At 41.0% G+C, this 22969-nt stretch overlaps 1 protein-coding gene across 2 annotated transcripts in view; it reads left to right on the top strand.

Moving 5' to 3' along the window:
- The window catches only part of SLC16A12 (solute carrier family 16 member 12), a 102008-nt gene that overhangs the window by 54605 nt on the left and 24434 nt on the right, over positions 1-22969 (top strand). Inside the window, exon 1 of one of the 2 annotated variants that reach the window (XM_040362110.1) lies at positions 19151-19257. The exons of the other annotated variant lie outside the window; for it this stretch is intronic. The gene's annotated coding sequence lies outside the window, so the exon portion shown is untranslated. Of the gene's footprint in view, positions 1-19150; positions 19258-22969 lie in introns of those variants that run through there. 2 annotated transcript variants of the gene reach the window in all.

Raw genomic sequence — 22969 nt, 5'->3', positions numbered from 1 at the left:
CTAGGGACAAGGGGGGGGGGTGTATTTTTTACATACAGTACTGTAATCTATAAGATTACAGTATACTGTATGTATAGTGTTTGTTTACTTTTTTTAATTTGGCGCCGTTCTCCGCCCCCGTGCGTCGTAACGTCGCAGGGAACGGAGATCGGCTGGCACACGGGGACACTGTGAATCGAGCGAGGAGGACCCGCTCGCTCACACAGCGGGGATGCATCGCTGGATCCAGGGACAAGGTAAGTAACTTGCCTGTGGATTCAGCGAGCAGGTAAGCAGCGCTGCTGCACACTCTGCACGTCCACCCCGAGCGTGACTCGGGGATACCGATCCTAACATGGAAAACCCACCCCGAGTCACGCTCGGGTTTACCGCTAAGGGGGTTAATAACATCAGCATTCTAATAGTAATATAAAGAATAGTTTTATTTGACATCCAATGTAAGCTTAAAGGGTTTGTAAAGGAATTTTTTTTTTTTAAATAACAAACATGGCATACTTACTTTCACTGTGCAGTTCGTTTTGCACAGAGTTCCCCCGATCCATGTCTTCTGGGGTCCCTCGGCTGTCTCGGTCCTCCCCGCAATTAGTCACCACAGTAATGCGAGAGCTCGCATGGTGGTCACTAATTGCGGGCACGCTCCCGTGATACAGCGAGCAGCCATAGCCGCTCGCTGTATCACTCGGCCCCGCCCCTCAGCGCGCCACGTCACTGGATGTGATTGACAGCAGCGCCAGCCAATGGCTGCGCTGCTCTCAATCCATCCGCGCTAGCCAATCAGCGGCCAGGCTGAGCAGCGAAGAGAATATCGGGACCGCACTGGACTTTTCGAGGGGTCAGGTAAGTATAACGGGGCTCGGGGGGGGGGGGGGGGATGGGCGGCAACATCAGATGTTTTTTCACCTTAATGCAAAGATTGCATTAAGGTGAAAAAACATTTTCCTTTACAACTCATTTAACAATCTCCTTTCATATTGTGAGTTTTTCCTGTGTAGTGTGTAGTGCCTGGTTACTTTTCAGAACCGGTGCTATTGAAATTTAGAGGGGGTCAGTTGTTAATTGGTTCAAATTTGGAGCTTCTGTCCCAGCTTGGCTATGCTGTGGGCTCATGCTATTGTTCCTGGGGTGCAGTTCCACCCCAGGAGGGCAGGTGGCAGCAGTGGAGTCAAGGACTGGATACTTTTTCCCCAGCAGCCTATCAGGAGGAGGCTTCCTTGCTGTGCATGCTTGGGGGGGGGGTATTTATGTTGCAGACGCAATTTTCCTGGGTCTTCTCCTCGTGGGGCGCCCACCTTCAGGGTAGCCATTTCACGGCACCCCGGCAAATGGCCTTCCGGGCCGGGGTGCACGTGCTACGCAGAGATCCTGGCTTCGGGACCACGTTGGCCCGTAGCATTTGATCTGCCGCTTGGGACTCAGTAATCAACTGGGTTCCCACCTAAAGAGTTCCTGGGCTGTCCATCCTGTTGGAGGAAGCTGTTTGGTGGAGAGTCTGCCTGAGGAGTGCCAAGAGAGGCTGGTGTTCCAATAGGGGCCTGACCATCCATCGGGGACCAGGGGAACTGGACACTGAGAGGCTGGATGTTGGTTGCCTGTCAGTCGGTAACCTAATCTAAACTACCTGAAGGAGATCCTGGTGTTGAGTCACAGACACCTGCTGTGTGGACATTCCATTACTATGGCTCTCATCCACTACCCTAGACGACAGAGTCACAGAGATAACATGCCACCCAAAACAAACCAGCAGCTCCTCCGGGGTTAGTGTTATACATGCTTTGCAGTTTCTCCTCTGTTGTTTACTCATTTCTAAGTTCACATATCCCATGGTACCTTATTGCCTGCAAGCAGTGATTCCTGTATTGACTCCCCTGAAAGTAGTTCCGTCAGATTAGGCGACCCGTTAAAACTTGTAACGCAAGTGACATTCCGTCACGGCCATCTTAGTACACCCTGCACCCAGCTGAAGTAAGCCTACAGTCTGAAGTCGCCAAGTGGACATCTTTTTACACTCACCGAAATCTTGCACTTCACACTTATTTTTACCACTAAACCAAGCTCATATCATGAAATACAGGATTTAGAAATCCGAGACACTGTGTTATTGTTGAATTTTAAAAGCTCTCCCCTCTCCGCTCACACTGTACCGATCGGTACATCAGTTTGTCATTTGACGGAGTGATCACATGGTAAATGGTTGCTGTCAGTGGCCATTTACCGAAATCCGTGATGTGGATACTCCTGTGTGCACGCCCCAGGGTCGATTCTGAGAAGATGTCATAGTACGTCCTCCCAGAGTTATCGAACCACATTGTAACCATCATTCGGCTATAGCACGATTGTTAAAGAGGAAGTAAACCCTGATGGGTTTTACTTCCTCTTTTTTTCCCTGCAAAGGTAAAGCATAATGGGCTACTATGCATCGCATAGTAGCCCATTATGTGCCACTTACCTGAAAACAAAGCCTGCAATGTCACTGATGTCCCCTCTGACTGGAAGCGTCCATCTTCACCCCTCTTCCTTCCGGGATCGCACACTCTGGCTCTGTGACTGGCCGGAGTCATGTGACGTCACCCCCGCTCATGCGCATGGGAGCCGCCAGTCATGGCATTATTCTTTTAGAAAGAGCACGATCATGCCCTTTTACATCGTCACACGTGTATATATTGTAAATGTCTCCTAAACCGTGCAGGTTTAGGAGATATTTCCAGCACCTACAAGTAAGCCTTAATATAGGCTTACCTGTAGGTAAAAGTGGTTGTATGGCGCTTACAACCACTTTAATTGGTAAACTATATCCAGAGTACCACCTGTTTAACATCTGAATACTAAAGATGAACAGAAATATTTGTACACATATATTAAATATAAAAGTGCTTCAAACCAAATAAATGTGATTTGGATCATTCGCATTTATTTGGTTTTTATGTTTAATATATTTTGAAGCATATGCATTTCTGTGTATATACATAGTAAATACATGCCACATAATTCAAGGAAGTAAATGTGTGGGTATCCTCACAAAGTTAGTTTACAAACTTCAAGATTAATCAGATTAATAGGAGTAAGCTAGCAATAATTGAAATACAATGTGGAAATTAATATACTGTGTTTCCCCGAAAATAAGCCCGGGTCTTATATTAATGTTGGCAACAAGAGACACAGTAGGGCTTATTTTTGGGGTAGGTCTTATCATGTCATGTGCTGTCTTCTCTCCCCCTCTCCCTCCCTGCCTGTCGGGAATCCAATGCAACTGAGTAAAAGTGGTTGTAAAATCTTAGAATCCACTATTATATAGTATTAGTATTATATAATGAAAACTGTAAACTCTGCGCTTCCATGACCCGCCAGAGCTCTCTTCACTGCTCTGAGCACTGCAGAGGGGGGCCGAGATCCCCTGCTGAAACACACACATTGTTAATTATAGAATACTGTAATAGAGTGGATTTTAGGATTTTACAACCACTTATGGGGTGGTGCCGCTCTTCATTCTCTCGCATAATTTTGAAAATCTTAGGAGTATATGCTATGGGATAGATCCATTCTTGTGTTTTTTTATGTGTTTTTTGAATGTTTTGTGTTTTTGTGTTTGTTTGAATGATCTGTACATTTATTTTGCAAAGTATGTAAGGTTTTATATTTGTATAAAAATTCAATAAAAAATAATTGAGAAACCACTTTAAACTAGGGCTTATTTTCGGGCTAGGGCTTATATTGCAGCCCTCGATTTGGGAGCTGGCTTTTAGACTGATGTGTTAGAAGTAATAAAAAGAGAAGTTGCTTTTGGCAGAGTTGGAGAACAAACACATTGCTTGGGTAATTTAACAGAGCAAATACAACTATAATTGAGCAGATCTGTTTACCAATTAGGCCAAGCTCAGCCATATGTGACAAGACATGCTACTTTATCTCCAAAGCAAACTATTTTTTTTCTATACTGAGAGGTACTGTAAGTATACACATTTCCACTGTGGGAACTGTGATTCATGTTGTACAGAAGCGAATTCTATCGATGATTCTATAGAATAGCTATTAATAGTATGGTGAGGAAAAGAATCATAAAGCTTTCCTAAGACATGTTGTCCCTTGTTGAACAAGTGCCTGAAGCTGCTAATCAGGTTTCTATTGCAGAGCATTTTATGACACAAGCTAGTGTGAATTCAAATGCTAAGCATATATAGATAGCTCTGATACCTTATGTAGCACCCTCTTGTGTGCTAGAAGGATAGTGCTACTTTTTTTTGAGAGTAGGTACATTTCCAGGCTTGGCGTGTTTTGATCTGGGCTGGGAGTGACTCAGTGTAGAGCTGGTGACTCACAAGCAGCATCACCATGACCTCCCACTTCTTTCCAGAGCTTTCTAGAATATGCTGGAAAGAAAGGAGGATAGGGGAGGTGGAGCTGCTTGGGGTGTTTAGAGGAGCCATGACCAATCCCCAACTTGGATTGACAGGGGTCAGGGGGCTTCAAATTGTGTCCATAATTTAAAACAAGATACTCACTGCTGGCTATTTTAACCACCTCAATACAGGGCGCTTTCACCCCCTTCCTGTCCAAGCCAGTTTTTGCGATACATCACTGCGTCGCTTTAACTGACAATTGCGCGGTCATGCAACGTTGTACCGAAACAAAATTGACATCCTTTTTCCCCCACAAATTGAGCTTTCTTTTGGTGGTATTTGATCACCTCTGAGGTTTTTATTTTTTGCGCTATAAACAAAAGAAAAGTGACAAGTTTGCAAACAAAATAATATTTTTAACTTTTTGCTATAAAAAATATCCCATTTTAAAAAAAAAAACGTTTTTTTTCCTCAGTTTAGGCCGATATGTATTCTTCTACATATTTTTGGTTAAAAAAATCGCAATAAGCGTATATTCATTGGTTTGCGCAAAAGTCATAGCGTCTACAAAATAGGGGATAGATTTATAGCATTTTTTTTTACTAGTAATGGCGGCGATCTGCGATTTTTATTGTGACTGCAATATTGCGGCGGACATAACTGACACTTTTGACACATTTCACATTTATACAGTGATCAGTGCTATAAAAATGCACTGATTACAGTATAAATGTGACTGGCAGGGAAGTGGTTAACACTAGGGGGTGATCAAAGGGTTAAATATGTGTCCTAGGGAGTAATTCTAACTGTAGGGGGAGGGGACTCACAAGTGGAGGAGACCGATCGGTGTTCCTCTGTACAAGGAACACACCATCGGTCTCCTCTAACTTGACAGGATGTGGATATGTGTGTTTACACACACAGATCCACGGTCCTGCTCCGTTACTGGGCAATCGCGGGTGCCTGGCGGCCATTGCGGTTCCCACGTATTGGTGAGTGGTTAATAAAGCCTCATACACACGGTACTATTGTTGGCCAATCGAGTGTCTGATTTTTGTCAAAAGGGCATGTGCCAGGATCTTGTCTTGCATACCAACGATACACAATTGCCGTGCCACAAACACGAACGTAGTGATGTACTACGAGAAATTTAAGCTCTTGAGCACCACCCTTTGGGCTCCTTCTGCTAATTTCGTGTTTGGTCAGCATTGATTCCGAGCATATGTGTTTGTACGTTTTGACTTTTGTGTGATAGATTTGTGTACTGGCCAATACGAAAATCACGTCAAACCATTATCCGCCGAAAATTTACTAGCCTGTCATCCAACATTTGTTAGCTAAAAGTTGGACAACAATTGTCAAAAGGAGCATGCTAACGGTAAGATTTTAAGACAACAGTCTGTCAACAGACAATCCCCTTCCAACAATTGTATCTTGTATACGAGGCTTTAGTGTTGTGCCAGTGTTCAGGACAGCTATAAGACGCTTACATTTACTGGGAGTTAATTTGAGGGAAAATCCAAAAGTACAAGTTGAATATCTCTTTAAGCACTTGTTAACAAATTTGCATTGTAAGCCAGCTTGCAGTACGCAGTACAAGGTGGAACTGCAGCCTCAGCAAATTCTATATACAGCTGTTTTTAACTGTGTCATCATCATACGGCAGACAAGGCTGGTAGAGCTGATAGTAACCTTCAGCAAATGTGTTGTACAGTCATCAGCCTGGAAATTATTGTAGCAGGTACAGCAGTAAGGAAGACATTCTGTACACCAGCCTTTTTTGACCTTTTAACCGTAGAGGAACCCGTACATTTATTTTAGCTTACTAAAACAATCATTGAGTATCATGGGGAAAATGTTGCATACATTAGTTGTCAGTGGGAATATTACCACTCTTACAGACAGCTAAAAAAGATGATTGGTGTCAGGCTGCTGACTTTGCCAAGTGGCGTTGACCCTGGAACTACACAAGCATCATTAGGTGGGAGGCCAATCAGCCACAACTCAAGGCCAACCCATGGAGGAACCCTAGTTGAGAAGAATAGTGACTGTAGACAGATCAGCATTAACCCACATACATAACAATGTTCTTCAGACATGAATATTTAATATTAGCTGGCTTAGACGGTGGATTGTACTTATCCAATACTAAATGGCTCCTTTTGCTAATCATCTCGTATTACTGGCTTCTGGTAGAACTTAAGCAAATTTTTCTTACTAGTTTTAAGTAGAGTGGCGATGGGTTTTGTTGCCATCTTTATTTCTATTAGGGAAAGTCTTGGCTTACCTTCGATTTGTAGAGAGTTCCTTTAATTATCTGTTGTACCAAATGTGGAGGAAGACAGCAAAATAAAATTGACACAGGTTCTAACTCTTCCCTGCTATGTCCTACTAACTTTTGATTGGCAATGTTGCCAAAGAATGGCTAATTATAATAAGTTCAATAATGCAATGCAATCCAGTATGTGCACATGTACCAGCCTATACAAAGCATTTTGTTCTGTTGAATTTTTTGGCTTTCTAAATTTGTCTAGAGACAAGATTAATTGGCTAAGTAAATATATAAAGTGATGGATCACTTTGCTGTCCTATATCAATCAATTTCGTCAGAAGACAAAGGTAAATATGTAAGAATGGAACTGAAGCATTGGGGGTATGATGAGGCTATTTGTAGTCTCACCTACCATCTGGCCTGTGTTTCTGGAAGGATTGCTGTGTGCCCTAGCCACTATGAATAGTGGTAATGGTGCTAAATGTAGACAATGTGTTCCCTGCTCTTATAACTGATCAGAGTGAATCTACTTTGCCATGAAAATTCTGCCATGTTGTGTATTAGGACATACTAGGGTTTATTTGCTAAAACTGGAGAGGCCAATTGCCCCTGTCAATGAAGGCAAATTTGCTAAAACTGGAACACATAGACTCTGGTGCAACTGTGCATGGTAGCCATTCGGCTCCTAAATTCAGCTTGTTCAATAAAGCTTTGACAAAAAAAAAAACTGGAAGCTCCAGTTTTAGTAAATCAACCTACTGTTACATAGTTACATAGTTAGTCAGGTTGAAAAAAGACACAGGTCCATCCAGTTCAACCATAAAAATATATATATATATATATATATATATATATATATATATATATATATATATATATATATATATATATATATATCGGACAATCCAATATACCCAATTCTATACCCACAGTTGATCCAGAGGAAGGCAAAAAAAAAACCCAGCAAAGCATGATCCAATTTGCTACAGCAGGGGAAAAAAATCCTTCCTGATCCCCTGAGACGCAATCGGATTTTCCCTGGATCAATTTTACCTATAAATGTTAGTACCCAGTTATAGTATGTACATTTAGTAAATGTAACAATGTGACAACAAGACTGGGTTTTTTTAAGCCTATTTCATTTTCTGCGCCATATTCCAGTAAGTGGTAGCCATCGACCAGTTCATAGGTGTATCTAAGCCTCCACACACATACCTCCCTGTTTTACACTTGAACCTTCTGTAGGCTAAAGTCAGATGGCAGATTTCAGGGACATTTAAAATATGCTCTTGAAAGTTTTCAAGTTTGTGCTGTAAGAAACGTCAAATGAATTGGCACCCTTCCAGCCCATGTGAGAGCACCATGTGAAAGTTAGCGTTCTTATTCCCATAGCTGTGAAAAGCCTCCTGTTAAGGCACTGTGTATGGCACCTTTTTCAGAGAGAATATTGCTGGCATGCTTATTTGGTGGACTCGTGGCAGATATATTCTTTTTTTTTTCATTCAAATTTAAGTTTATTTTCAATAAAAGTACATACATTTGTACTATAACAGCAGTATACAAGTCAGTAATACACAGGAAATAATAAATCAAATGCATTGCTTTACATAGTAGATGGTCTTGTCGTAGAAACCGTCTATCATATACAGCCATATCATATGCTATCACCATACGGTGAGAGTATAACAGTTTGTAATAGCTAAGAAGAAAAGCTAGGTTTAACCAATAATTTATAATTAAATAAATAAAAGGATATTTCCATATACTATATAATTCCTTAGGGTTATTGTTGTCACACAATAAAAAACCCCATGTGTGTACTGGATCTAACTTCATGGAACGAATAAAGGATAGGATTTCTGGATAACAATGACCTCTCTGACACCCCCACTGGGAACTGTCTGTGTCCAAGAGGTTAAGCAAACCTTTCAATCCCCCCTCCCTCCCTCCAATAATTATCACCAATACCCACCTGTATCTGTAAATATATATTCTCAAAACCCTTAACATACCTAACATCCCCAAAAATTTGGTGGAATCTTTTGACAACCTAAACATAGGCTAATACAAATGTTAATATATATCTTTTTTTTTTCTAAACATAACACTCTGAGAATGAGAAATAACAAGGATTTTATCCTCGTATAAAAAACAAAATTATCAAATCAAAGAACAATCAATGAAAAGAAGAGAAAAAGAAAAAAAAACAGAAGACAAGAAGATGAGTAAAAAAGAAAGTACGAAGAAGATCAGGGGAAAGTAAAAGGAAAAAGAAATGGCAGCCTGCCTGCCAATGAACAACATCGTCCTAAGGATATAAATATCACCACAGCCTTTATGGGGTAAAAGATATTCCCATAAATTTCATCCACGGTTCCCATATTTCATGGAAAAGAGTAGACATATCCAACATGGAACAGACCCTCTTTTCTTGTTCCATAATCCATGTAACCTTTTGTTTCATATACCGGATGGAGACAGTAGATTTTTTCCACGCAGCTGCAATTGTGATCCTGGCACCTGTCAGAATGTATAGGATGAGTTTTCTAGTAACCTTGGAGGTTTGGGGTAACATCCCGTGAAGTAAAGCGATAGTGGGGGATTGATGCAAATTACAGCCTGTGACACGTCTTATTATGTTGAACACCTTATTCCAGTATCCACGTATTTTGGGACATTCCCACCATATATGTACCATAGACCCCAATCCCTGACAACCTCTGAAGCAAAGGGGCGAAGTTGACGGATACATGGAAGCCAGTTTAACGGGAACTAAATACCACCTAGTATACATTTTTACATTAGCCTCTACAAGGGATATATTCACATATCCTTTAATGGATCTAGTATAATTACTACACCAGTCAGATAAATCCCAATTGTTATTAAGTTCCCTTTCCCAGGCCAGCATATGAGGTAATTTGGTGCAGTTATTAGCAAGCGATTGATATATGATTGAAATATTCCCCTTCCTGATCAAACCCTGATCGCAATTACTTTCATAAGGTGTCAATAGTCCAGAGATCGAGCCACTATCCCATAGGCTTTGTGCATAGTCATGTAGTTGAGAAAATCTTAATTTTTCTGAGACAGGAAGACCTAGCTTGTCAATGAAGTGTTGTTCAGGAAGTGGACCCGAGCGCGAAAAAAAACGGCCTATACGATACAACCCTTTGTCATGCCACCATTTGAACGAATCTACTTCAATTTTAGAAACAAAGAGTGGGTCTAGAAAAACACTCGATAAAGGTCTGCCTTTAGAAATTAGAGAGGGATTGTTTTTAAGTGAATCCCATAAAACAAAGGTTTGAGAAAGAGTCGGAGATAAAATAGAAGGCCTATTCTTGGTAGGACTCCACATTAACTCCTCTATCGTTAGATTCGGGATCGCCTGCTCTTCTATATCTAACCAGTCAGGGCGTTCATGTTTAAGAAAAGTTTCCGATAACTGTGCCAATCTTGCTGATTGATAGTACCATAATAAGTTGGGTACCCCCAGACCCCCCTGTTCAGGCAAGTTATAGAGAGTGCGAGATGGAAGGCGTGGACCCTTATTGTTCCAAATAAACTTGATAATCTTTCCTTGAAAGGATTTTAGATGACTTTTAATTATCGGTATGGGTAATGATCTAAAAAGATACAAAAGCCTAGGGAGAAGAGTCATCTTAACCAAGTTAATTCTACCAATCCAACCTATATTCTGAGTCCCCCAATCTCTCAAATCTTTCTCAAGTTTTCTATACATAGGTGGATAATTGGCCAAATATAAGTTTTGGATGTTGGGGGTCAAATAGATACCCAGGTATTTGATATAAGAGGTGTCCCATTTGAATCCATAATTTTCCTTCAGTAGAGAAACCGTGGATTCAGAGAGAGAAACATTGAGGGCCCTAGACTTGGCCATATTTACAGTTAGACCTGAAACCATAGAAAATTTGTCTAAAAGAGAATATAATTCCGGTAGGGATGTATCTGGAGCGGTCAAAAACAGTAAAAGGTCATCTGCAAATAAGGCACATTTATGCTCCATTTTGGCACATCTAACTCCCCTGATGTTTGTGTTTTCACGAATAGCTATAGCCAGGGATTCCATAACTATTGCAAACACCAGGGGAGACAGAGGACAACCCTGCCTAGTACCCCTATGAATCTCAATAGGTTCCGAAAAAATACCCTGAAAGCGTATATTAGCTTTAGGATGAGAGTAAAGTGCAGATAAGACTCCAAGAAATTTCGTGCCAAACCCCCAACGTTTCATCACTTCTAACATGAATGGCCATGATACTGAGTCAAATGCTTTCTGTAGATCAATAGAAAGAAGCATTCCCCTTTGATTAGTATCACCAGTCCAACCCGAGTTCAAAATGGAGATCAGATCCACAGCCCTCCTAACCTGATCAGGACCTTGCCTTCCAGCGATGAAGCCTACTTGATCTTTACTAACATACTGGCCAATGAAAGAGGACATTCTATTGGCCATTACCTTAGTAAGTATCTTAAGATCGTTGTTAATGAGGGATATAGGTCTATAGTTTTCCACCAGGCTATGGTCTTTTTCTGGCTTTGGGATAACCGAAATATATGCCAAATTAAGTTGCCTGTCTATGGGAACTCCACCGGTCATGTGGTTGAAAAATTTAACCATGTAGGGTGTTAAAATGCTCGAATATGTTTTATAATAAGCACTTGAAAACCCATCAGGGCCCGGGGCTTTATCTAATTTTAGGTTTTTAATTACTAACAATACTTCTTCAGCTGATATGGGAGACTCCATCATTTCTCTATGTATTTCAGTCAATTGAGGTAGATTCAAATTGTCTAGAAAATCATCCATTCCCTCTGAAGAAGAATCATCAGTGGATGCATAAAGCTTAGAAAAAAAATCATGAAAGGCCTCCATTATCTTCCTAGGATTCAGGGTAAGAGAACCATCAGTCATCCTTATTTTAGGGAGAGACCGTGATTGAAATCTGGGTGAGAGTTTATGAGCTAGCATCGGGCCTATTTTGTCTTTAAATTTATAGAAATTAGCTCCAGTCCATTTCATATCTTCCCCAGCTTTAGTGGTAAGTACCAAGTTTAGGGCAGATCTAGCTGCATCAAGTGCCTGAGTAGGAAAGTTAAGAGGATCAGATTTATGTTTTTTACGGAGCTCTATATAGTTGTTTTCCAGCTTCCTTATGTCTATGTTTCTTTGTTTCTTGAGGCCAGCGGCCACTTGTATAATTTTGCCTCTGATAGAAGCCTTGTGGGCAGCCCACAGAGTTTCAGGGGACACATCTCCTGTATCATTATGCTTAAAGTATTCTAGAAGAGATCGCTCAATATCCTTCATTAGGGCAGGGTCCTTCAAAATAGACTTATTTAGTGTCCAATGAGACACTTTAGGAGAAGTGTCCTCTCTCCTCAGTGACAATAGAACCATCGAGTGATCTGACCAAGAAACATCAACTATGTGAGACTTAATGGCAGCTGGGACGTGATGGTTAGAGATTAATATATGATCTATACGCGAATAAGAATGGTGAGGGTTAGAATAGTGAGTATAGTCCTTAATTTTGGGGTTCAACTCCCTCCAGATGTCAGTTAATCTAGACTGATGTATAATGCGTGCTACTTGTAGACTAAGTTTAGTCGGTCTGACGATTCCATTGACAGAAGGTTTGGACTTATCCAATCCCGTGTCAAAAGCTAGGTTAGAGTCTCCACCCATAAAAATGATCCCCTCCATAAATGGTCGGAGGGTATCAAGCATCTGTGAGAAAAACTTTTTCTGACCTCTGTTAGGAGCATAATAAGAAATAAATGTGTATAGTCTGCCATCAAGGGTACCTTGTAACAATAGAAACCTACCTTCCGGATCTCCAAATTCTTTAGTCAGGTTAAAATTACAATACCTAGAAAACAAAATGGCCACACCCTTAGTTTTGTTTTCTGCTTTAGCTAGGTAAAACAATGGAAAGTGGGCATGCATAAAGGAAGGGTTGTATCGTTTAGGAAAGTGGGTTTCTTGAAGGAAAACCACATCTACACGGAGAGACTTGTATACTTGAAAGGCTTTACGCCTCTTAACAGGAGAATTCAACCCCTGAGTGTTGTGAGTAACAACACTAAGGGGTTTAGATACATCATTCGATCCAGCCATAAGTCTTGTCTACATCTATGAACATGCGGGACCGTACAGATATCGTCAATAGTCTCACAAATACGAACAATGGCAGGCAGGCTGAAGAAACGAAGAGAGTATGAAGAAGAAAGAAAAAGAAATGAAAAGGAGAGATAAAAAGAGAAAAATATAAAAACATATGGCACAATAAACTATTAGATCGTGCAAGGTCAATTCGTGACCCAGAATGGGGGAAGAGAATGATTCTCCTTCCCTCATTCAAACAAGAAATTTTTTCATAGTCCCAGAAAAGGACTATATTCTTACCCATTGGGTCGACAAAATGTCGACACAAGAGGTAAGTTGAGGTTCAATACCTCACCGTCGTCAGTTGCCGACAGATTAAACATTACACCTTAAAACAAGTTTAAGAAAAAAGGCATGTGAATCATAGGATGACCCAAAAACAATAGGAGAATAATCTAAAGAAAAACGGCATTAAACTAGACATGTAGTCCCGGAGTCTTCTTTTTTAAAAAGCATCCGGGATAAAAATTCATCTGAATTAAAGATTAAGAGATACGTCCTGGGTAAGTCTATTCAATATCAGGGTGCTTGGTCACCTCCAATTTTCCTGTACTTGACCTTGTTCCAAGGATTTTGAGTCGGACTAGTAGGTGTGTTCCTCTTGGCAGATGGAAGTTGAGGCGGATTAGTGTCCATGACAGGATCAAGAGATATAATTTTCAGATCAGACAGAAGTCGCTCACCTTCTTGGAAATTATGTATTATATGGTTTCTACCATTATAATTGAATTTTAAGGCGAAGGGGAAAGCCCATTTATACTTGATGTTTTTGTTGATGAGGGCAGACAATAACTGTTTCATTGCTCTTCTTTTCTGAATGGTATATGGTGAAATGTCAGAAAATATTTGTATATTAGTACCTTGGTATTGAAGATTCTCCTGTTGTCTGGACCGTTTCATAATGTCTTCTTTGGTGGAGAAATAATGAGGCTTGACCACCACATCTCTGGGCAAACCATCTCTTCTCAGTGGACCTAATGATCTATGAGCCCTATCAATTTCCAATTTTATATCAGGTGCAGATGGAAGGAGGATTCTCATAATGTCTCGTATTGCTGAATGAACGTCCATAATGGACTCAGGAAGACCCCTAACCCTGAAGTTTTCTCTTCTTGACCTGTTTTCCAAATCGTCAATCTTAGCCTGAGCGGCCTCCAGTTGTTCTTGTAGGAAATGGATATGATCATCATGTTGTTCAGTTTTAGAAACGTTAGTGTCCAATTTATGCTCAACTGAGTCCATCCTATTGCCAAGACATTGGAAGTCTGCCCTAATATCTTTAGTAATTTTCTCAGCCGTGTGAGCTAAACCCCTTTCCAGCATTTCAGAGATCCTGTTATAGAGATCAGCAACATTTAAAGAAACTTCTGGGGCAGTTTCAACGTTAGCAGTTACTTGTATAGGGTCATGTGAGGGAGAAACCATAGGAATCCCGTGATCAGCCATTATAGGTATTATACCCTCCCTTACTACAGATGAAAATAAAGCTGAAGATGTAGTAGAACTTAAGGGAGGAGGTGATGAGGAGGGTGTCACATGAGACGAGAAATCATCAGTAAACTTAGGATCCACCACAGACACCTGAGGACTTGTATGAGAAGGGGTATCCATATCAAAAAGACTCTCCTTGATAATTGAGTTCTTATTTTTTTTGCCCTGTTTCCCCTTCATATATAATAAGTGTTATAGTGAATTCTTATCAGCAGGGGTAGAGTTGCTCTATATCGTAAAATCAACAGTTCACTCCTATATCAGCTCCTATAGGCATAACAGTCTTATAACCACCATCTTACAGTGGGTATTGCTTATGTGAACAGACCAGGCCCAGATTTGAGCCTTTACATTAAGTATTGTGGAAAGATCAGCATCATAAAAATGCCTCAAATTACATATCATGCAGGTGTTATATTAGCGGATTGGTTTGTAGCTTTTGTCGACTAACATCGGACGGTGTGTAGGAATACCTCAGCAAGTTTCCATAGCAGGGGCAATCATAGGATAGTCCTACAATATACAACACCTACCCTGGGCACCGTATCCAGTTGGTAACCAATCTTTGACTACCGCTATTAGACTATTATTGCAGTCAGGTAGCCAGTGTAAAAAGAATTACCTCAGATTAGAGAAGAGATAAATACAATAAGAACTCCAAATAGCGTGACATATTGGATCATGTATGTTTCAAAATTACCACAAGTCACCACACATCGAGTTTAAGCTACTGAGGCGGATTATGAGAGAAAAGTGTGTATTTTCAGTAGTTATTGCCACAGAAAAGTGTTCATATTATTTTTATAGTATCTTGAAGTATGCAGGCCGCAAGATGGCAGCGTTACCTCCTCACATAGACCTCAAATGATGTCTGTGGGCTTATGATAGTAAGATCGGGCTCTTTTCCCGGTCGCCGATCAGAAATACTATTCAGTTTCCCTCTTGAGGCAGCGTTTTACCGGTGCAAGTAAACGGATGATCTCACTCCAATTTTCGGGCTCCAGGGGATGAATTAATTAGAAGAAAATAAAAAATAAAAAGGCCAATCTGAATCCATGCAGTCTATAGTACATAAGAACTAGTTCTGTAATATAATATATTCTTAGACCACAAGATGGCGACGTTCCCCCTCACAGCCTGATTATAAAGTACGTCAGAGGGCCTAAGGTATATCAGCTGTGTATCTCCACCAGTCTCCTGTCAGACATTCGTCTCGGGTCCCCCCGTCGATCGATGCGGTACAGATGGGAGAGGACTGGCAGATTAACTTGTCTGCCTTCCCTGCTGTACTCGATCGTGACGTCTTCTGCGGCAATTGAGACCGTGGATCAAGGAGGGAGCATAGGCCTCAGGAGCGAGGGATCCGGTGCTGGGGTACAAAGTATGCCTTATGTCTATCGGGTAACGTATCCTCCTCACTGCGGTTGCTACCCGCGAGGGAGAAGACACAATGAATGTGTCAGTATTTGCCCAGTCTTCCCCACTTGAGTGCGCCTGAGGAGAAGGCTTCGTAGGCCCCAAAATGGCGACGAGATCTCTCCTACAGAGCTCCGTTACGGAGCACCGTACACCACCGGGGGTCCCTTTGAAGGTACAATAATGGTACCGAAATGTACTGGGGGATATCCTGAGTAGGGATGGAGGATTTAGGAGCGATAATCTCCGAATCTAGGTACCGGATGGCTATTGATTGAATTCGGCTATACGGAGCCTCCTCAGAAAGCCTCCATTGTCCTCCGCGTCAGGCCACGCCCCCGGCAGATATATTCTATAACAATATCTGACTTCAGATGAAAAGCCTGACCTCAAATTTAAAAAAAGTACCCAAACCGAAGAAAATATTTTTTATATGTGAAAACTTACCTATAGGTAAGGTGGCTACATTTCTTTTCTTTTCTCAGGCATTTTCTACTGCTTCATTGTGTCTGGTGGTCTTGCCAGCCATGCCCTTCTTGTCCTAGTATAACAAGACACTTAACAGACCAAGAGGGAGCAAATAAGCAAAGTTAATTTTTAGGTTTAACTTATACTTCAGGCAGACCTGTCAATAACATAGAATTATAGAGTTTACGATAGCAGCAGGTAGATGTCAGCACATTAAGGGGGATACCTTTAAATCAGGAGGCTGAAAGATGTCCTAACACATACCATCTTAACAACAAGTTCTTCAAGGCACAAGAAGAAGGGGAAAAGTAGGGATGGGGGCAAGGGGGAGAAAAAGCCGAATCCAACCATGCCTTAGCTCATATACTCTGTCAGTTGGTATAAGGGGAGTGCCAATCTAATAGTCAAGCACCAACCAATGTAGGATGGTGGGGTGGAAAGTTTGCCATTTAAGGTGAATTTTTTTTCTAGCATAGTAGGACATGTAAAACAGCAGCAGTTTATTGTGTTTTGAAATAGAGAAAAAGCCATAAATGCCTTGCAGCAAAACAGTGGAATCTGGAACCAGTGACAGTCTCAGTGCCCTGGCCAACTGGGATGAAACTTGCTTCCAATGATCGGCATACAGGGGGCACCTCCACACCATATGATGAAGGTGCCAGTGTCATTTAAACTTGCCACAGAGTGAAAAAAGGGTGGGCTTATTGCAATGCAACTTCTAATATACCCTATGTAAAAATATCACACAGATAAATTTATCGCTAGCAGATATCATCAGTTTAGTATATTGAGCCACCACATCCTCCCATTCCTTCTCACAGTGGGTGGGGGTGTCAGTTTTCCCACTTCTGGAATAATAGAGAAGTTCTGGCCCCATGATGAGTTCTAAGGAATGCATGAGAATGCATGAGAAAGGGACTTATCAAGATCAGGCCCTTTAAAACAGACTCCAAGGAGTGTTGTTGAAAGACAGGTGATAGGGGGGGACTAGGTCCTAAAAGCATGCCATAGTTATAGGTACTTGAAAAAATACCAGTTAGGAAGGGCAAACATTTTTTTCAGTGAGTCGTAGGATATGAATTCCCTGGTTGGGAAGACATGCCCCAGCTCATGTATACCCAAAAGAAGAAAGATATGGACAGCCGCACTCCAATTTCTAAAAAAAGACGTGCCCTTTATTGGGTAAAGGAAAAATGCACTACAAGCATCAGCACACAGTGGGAAAAACAGCTGTTCATCTTTTGCATATCCCGTGCATTGCCGGCACCCATTGGTTCCTGAGTGGACATTGATTGTTCTAGTGTGCTCACCTGGAGCGGCAGCCTTCCTACCTCATGTATACCCACTCTTGTCCAAATCTGGGGTTCTGGGAGGGTGGAAAGATGTGGTAGGATGGGATTGTCTCAAAGGGGGGTATTAAGGGATCAAATCCCAGGAGAAGAGGGCCATTTAAGTATAGTAGACCAAGCCCAGGGGACCTGGGTCCCCTGTGTATTAAAGATTGAAGCAGTTGCAGGGAACCAACTCTAGCTGCCTCCCAGGCTAGGTTCTCCTCAGGGACGTAAAGCCACCAATGTAGAGTAACTAAAAGAGAAGACATGTAGTATAAATACAGATTTGGCAGTGCTAGACCAGCATTTGTAATACTATATACACATGTAGCTGGATTCAGGTAGGGGCGCGCATCTTTGCGGCGGCGTAGTGTAGCGTATTTACACTGCGCCGCCGTAAGTCAGAGAGGCAAGTACTGTATTCACAAAGTACTTGCCTCCTAAGTTACGGCGGCATAGCGTAATTAGGCCAGCGTAAGCGCGCCTAATTCAAATGAGGATGTGGGGGGCGTGTTTTATGCATATTAACTGTGACCCGACGTGATTGACGGTTTTTACAAACGGCGCATGCGCCGTCCTTGTACATATCCCAGTGTGCATTGCGGCAAAGTACGCCGCAAGAACGTATTGGTTTCGACGTGGACGTAAATTACGTCCAGCCCTATTCACGAACGACTTGAGGCAAACGACGTCAAATTTTGACGCGGGAACGATGGCCATACTTAACATTGGCTACGCCACCTAGGGGACATCTTTATCTTTAGGCGGCGTATCTCTTACGGAAACGGCGTATCTTTACTGCGACGGGCGTATCTAGTTATTTACATATGTTACGCCAAACTCAATGGAATCGCCACCTGGCGGCCAGCCTAAATATTGCACCCTAAGATACGACGGCGCAGGCTGTCGTATCTTAGATAGGTTTAAGTGTATCTCAGTTTGAGAATACACTTAAACTTAGGACGGTGCAGTTTCCGAGTTAGGTCGGCGTATCTACTGATACGCCGGCCTAACTCTCTCTGAATCCACCTAATGGACAGGTTATTTTTCTCAGCTACCTTTCTTCTTCTGTTATATGCTTTGCTGTGATCTTCTTCCCATGGGTCCAGTTCCTTTCCCGAAAAGATGAGGCAAGAGTGGGATTTGGAAAAACATCCTACTGACAATGACAGATATTGTTGTTTTTTCACCTTCATGTGCACTTTTGCTATTGCTTTCTAGACAAACTCTAAAGAAGATATCTACAGTATATAACGTACTAGTTGACATGAATTGTTTCAAAGGGATTGTTGATGTTATGCCATTATATTCTGCAATATTTCTAAGATTTGCTGTTTGAATTATTATGATTATGTTCACAGCATATTGTCCCATTTTATGCTCAAAGTTATCATCTCAATGTAACATGGTGGTCCTTGGGAAAAAGCCAGCATAGAGCCTTTATATACATATAAAAATGCACAAAAACTCCTACAGGAAGAGTAAGCACACCTTCCAGGTATTAGCGGTCTTGATGTTTGGATTGTTTGCTCTGAATGTCTGCTGCTGATCTCTCTGTTTGAGAACCTTAGACCTCTAGGAAGTACATGTGCAGGCGCCCCCCTCCCCTCCTCACATTATAAAGGGTCAAAGGTAGAAAGCAAGGGATAGATTGTGTAGCAGCTGCCTGTAGCTCTAAAAACTATGACACTGCCCAAAGGACCTTCAGCAGTAGGCATACCTGCAGGGATACAGGCAATGTGCTCTTCTATGGTAAGACTACATTTAATGACTAAAGCCTCTGACTTTATAATGGACATAGGAATGTATTAGAATGAATTTGATATGTGCTTTAATATATAGGCAAAACTGTAAATTCATACACAATATTAAGCAGCTCGGCTAGCAGTCATTTTATCTCTATGGGTTTTTCAAATCATCTCACAAAATGGTGTGGAAATGAACTAAGTCAGTAACTTTAAATATTTAAAAGACAAAGTGTACATATTGACCTAGGGTAGCACCAGGGTTTTGTTTTTGCGCCAGCACAAAGTATTGCCCATTTTTAACCATTTATGCCTGTTTGTAATATATGTTGTTGTCACATGTTCACCTTACATATATTTTACCTACTATATAACATAGATAGATATGTTTTATACAATAAATAACAGGCTCATCTAACAAAGTAATATGCACATCAAACGTCTACTGGTAAAATGGAATTTTATGGCTATGTATCAAACTTTTTTAACCATATGTTTTGTCTGGAGTTCAGAAGTACAATAATAATTCGTAATTGTGATACGGCAGACCATTCACCACTGAACTCTCAATATCTGTCTGGATTGGTGCAAACGAGAACCTGATTTAGTGCACAAAAAAAGCAGCCAATATGACCACTTCCATTGAAAGCAATGAGGTCTCTTTGTAAATTGTAGACATGTAGACGAATGCATTTTAATCATCTGCATATTTGCATTCAGGTGAGCAAGCTATATCTCTTACGTGCACTTGGGCTTAAGAGTAGACTGTATGATTACTAGTAATAAGCATGTAGTAAAAAATAAGAACTGGCAACAAAGAGCTTGTCATGAGTACCAGAGACTTTCCAGACGGCTGGAAAACTTACGACTTATTAAGGATCAACCTTTTTTTCCTACAGGAAAAAGGAAGTGGTTCTTTTACTATCTTTGCATAGCAAAAAAAATGTTGACCTGGAAGCAAAACTTACAGCAAATCTAGCCTTATAACTATGGTCATGAGGATGAACAGATCCATCCTCTCCCATGAATATTGATAGGAAATCTATCCACCTGTTAGCTATTGTGGCCAATGCGACCATAAGATACTCATTGGTTTCAGGTAATCTGTGTTGTAAAATATAATAGTGGATTCTACTTTTTCTTGTTTTTTTAGTTTTGCTTTATATGTATTGTATTTATTGGCTTTTATATTAATTTAATAAGTACACATATTTGTTATGTTGCCTAATTAGGATGTCTGTCATCAGATATGGTCAATTTTGGCAATATTATATGACAGTCTTACACCTAAGGGCACAATGGACATCCTTGAGCAACCATCCTTTGGAAAAAAAGATCAATTTGAAACAATAGATTTTTTTCCCCCATTGATAAGAGCCTTCCTCCTCTCCCTTTCTCTAACTCTCCCTCTCTCTCTCACTAATCATGCATGCTCCTGTGGTGTCACAGCAACGTCCTTTACTGTTCCTCTGTCTGCATCAATGGATTATGCTACCATTTTTTACAAAAAAAATTCTGAACTACCACCAACAGGGCAAGTATTTAACCACTCCAGCCCCGGAAGGGTTTACCCCCTTAATGACCTTTTTTTTTACTATTAATTTCTGCAAACTGCGATTTTTAGCCGGACTGCGACATTGCAGTGAACAGATCAGACACTTATGACACATTTTTGGGACCATTAAAATTTATACAGTGATCAGTGCTAAAAAAAAAATGCACTAATTACTGTGTAAATGTCACTGGCAGGGAAGGGGTTAACACTCGGGGGCGATCAAGGGGTGAATGTGTTCCCTAGGTGTGTTTCTAACTGTGAGGGGATGTGACTGACTAGAGAAGGAGCCAGATACTTGTTCCTACTTAGTAGGAACAGACGATTTGTTTCTCCACCCCTGTCAGAACAGGGATTTGTTTGTGTTTAATCCCTGTTCTGGCTCTTGTGCCCGTGATCTCGGGTGGCCGGCGGCGACCGTGCTATGGCTTTTAGGAGCCACCGTACATATACGGTAATTTGCGCAGGAGAGCCATCCTGCCACCGTATATGTACAGGAGCTGGTCGGGAAGTGGTTAAAGGGTAACTCCACATTTGTGGGTAAAAAAATAGCAAATAGAAAAAAAATAGTATAGCATATACAATTTTAAATTATAATCATATTGTATTGTTATTAAAAATTACCTTTACTTTTCAAACTGGAGCTCTGTAATTTTCTGTAAAGTGCAATGCAATATGCCTACCTGGGGGTGTACTGTACATAGAATGTGTACAGAACGCCTCCCAGAAACGTAATTTTCTGTTTGTGTGATTGGCTCACTGATTTTGCCAGAAGTCTACACTAAGATACTAATCAGATTTCAGGCATCCCCTGCAACAAAAATGCAATTTTTGGTGAGATACTCCGAATAGGAAATCACATGTAAAGGGATGCAGACCCTGCAAGTTTCCTTATTAACCCCCCTGGCGGTATTCCCGAGTCTGACTTGGGGTTACATTTTTGTGCTGCGATCGGTAACCCCGAGTCAGACTCGGGCTCGCCTCGCTGAATCCATAGGCATGGTTTACTTACCTTGTCCCTGGATCCAGCGATGCCACCGCACTGTGTGAGCGAGCGGGTGCTCGCTCGTTACACACAGTGCCTCTGTGTGCTGCCGATCTCCATTCCCTGCGACGTTACGACGCACGGGGGCGGAGAAGGGCGCCAAATTCAAAAAGGTAAACAAACACCTTACATACAGTATACTGTAATCTTATAGATTACAGTACTGTATGTAAAAAATACACACCCCCCTTGTCCCTAGTGGTCTGCCCAGTGTCCTACATGTACTTTTATATAATAAAAACTGTTCTTTCTGCCTGCAAACTGTAGATTGTCCAATGCAACCAAAAGTGTCCCTTTATGTCAAAAATGATTTTAGAGCAGCTAGAAAACAGCGATAATAAATTATAATCACTTGCAGAATTGTGCAATAGCGATTTGTGGGGAAATTTGTCATAAAGAAATAAAAGTAATGACAGCGACAATTCTGCAACTGAGCAAATTTCAGTGATTTTGAGTTGATTACATTATTGAATAATTTTTATTATAATTATATTATTACTTGTTAGAATTATTTATAATTATTTATTATATTATAATTTATAATTTTGTTTTTTAAAAAAATTCATACCCGGGATGCCTACTAGACTCTTGTTTGGACATATTTAAGTGAGTTATTCCTAAGAATTACAGGCCTACAGTATAAAACGCCAAATTTCCTTGCAAATAATGGTACCGCTTTCAGCACCTATTTTCTTAAATAATCATACCGCCAGGGAGGTTAATGCCCTGCAGGTGCAGCAGCTGGTTGATAATTATAAAACCACTCCTGTTAGATTCACTTACAACATGGACACAGACAATCAGAATATCAAAAGGATATATATCAAAAGGAAGGAATCCTCAACAAAATAAAATCCTTGTAATGTACATTGTTTATCCAGGGGAGTATTTTTTTTCTCAACAAAAGTGGAGTTACTCTTTAAGATGTTGAAATAGGTGCAGAAATTGGTTAATAATGGACTTTCTAAAGGAATCAATCTACTTTACTTGTGCACCAAGAGAGCTGAAAAGCATGCAGTGCTAAGTGTGTGAAGGTTCTCATTAATCCAGGTCAAGGTATAGCTAGTAGTAGTAGTTAGGCACATTCAGTTGGACTTGTTCTGTAATGTTGAAGGTATTTTG

The sequence above is a fragment of the Rana temporaria genome, chromosome 8 (genome assembly GCF_905171775.1).
Source record: "Rana temporaria chromosome 8, aRanTem1.1, whole genome shotgun sequence".
NCBI classification, from domain to species: domain Eukaryota; kingdom Metazoa; phylum Chordata; class Amphibia; order Anura; family Ranidae; genus Rana; species Rana temporaria.
The sequence above is the reverse complement of the archived record's forward strand: the minus strand, read 5'-3'. Positions and strand labels throughout refer to the sequence as shown.